A 1,085-nucleotide genomic window follows, 5' to 3' on the forward strand; every position below is an offset into this window, starting at 1 on the left:
AAAACTTGGCTAAATTGTGTCTGTGTTCTAGGACTTTGTGAAAGGCACAATTTAAGAGCGATGAACTAGAATATTTGGTAGAAGAAACCTCTAAACAGCAAAGTGTTGAGGGTGCTGCATGGCTTCTCTTAATGGTTTATAGTCAAATGAAACAGAAAGAAACTTTTTAAAGATGTAATTTATGTTTAAGAGGGATGCAGAACATAAAGATTTGGAAAATTCTCAGCCTGGCCATGTAAAGAATAAAAATGAATATTTAGAAGAGAAAAACCAATGGTGTGGTCAAGTGACCTTTTATTAAGGAGATTAGTTTGGGTAGAAGAAAGTCAGGTATTTTTCATCAAGACAATGGGAGAATGGCTCAGAAGGCATTTCAGAGATCTTTGAGGCTGCCATGCCCATAACAGGCCCCAAGTGCCAAGGACTTGAGGGCAGAATGTTTTCAAAGGAGGGGCCCAGGAAACTGTGAAAACTTGGGGCTCATTTCCCAAGGCTACCTCTAGTTTATGCTCCCTGAATTCAGGCACAGTGCTCCTCAATAACTCTGGCTGCAGTTCTGGTCTTCCCAAGTGCAGGCTGAGCTACTTCCCTAGAAGGCACAAGCAGCAACCGTAGCAATGTCTACATGGTGCTAATTCTGCAGGCATCCAGAATGCAAGGATTATGGAGGCATAGCTTCCATCTACATTTCAAAGGTTGCCTCAGAGAAATTCTGGACCCGGCAGAAACCTGTTTTAGGGGCAGAGCCAACCCAGAGACCACCCGTAGGGTAATTCCCAGCATATCTGTGGAAGTAGGGCTGCCTCCAAAACCTTAAACCTGTATAGCCCCCAGCATGTCATAGTAGCCAGGCAGAACTACAGGTACTAGATTCGAGCACATGAGAGATTTGGTGTGGGCTGCCTCCAGAAAAGCCATGGGGTTGGGGTTCCTTGGATCCTTGTGGACCCAGTTCCCCCACACTGTGTTTGCAAGATGAGACACAGCTTCAAAAATTATTCTCAAGTATGAAGATTTAATGTTGTTTACCCAGTTGTGTTTTAGACTTACTTGAGACCTTGTAGCCCTTTGTTCTTTCCTATTTC

The sequence above is a fragment of the Propithecus coquereli genome, unplaced genomic scaffold, assembly GCF_000956105.1.
Source record: "Propithecus coquereli isolate 6110/MARCELLA unplaced genomic scaffold, Pcoq_1.0 Scaffold40, whole genome shotgun sequence".
In the NCBI taxonomy this organism is placed as follows: domain Eukaryota; kingdom Metazoa; phylum Chordata; class Mammalia; order Primates; family Indriidae; genus Propithecus; species Propithecus coquereli.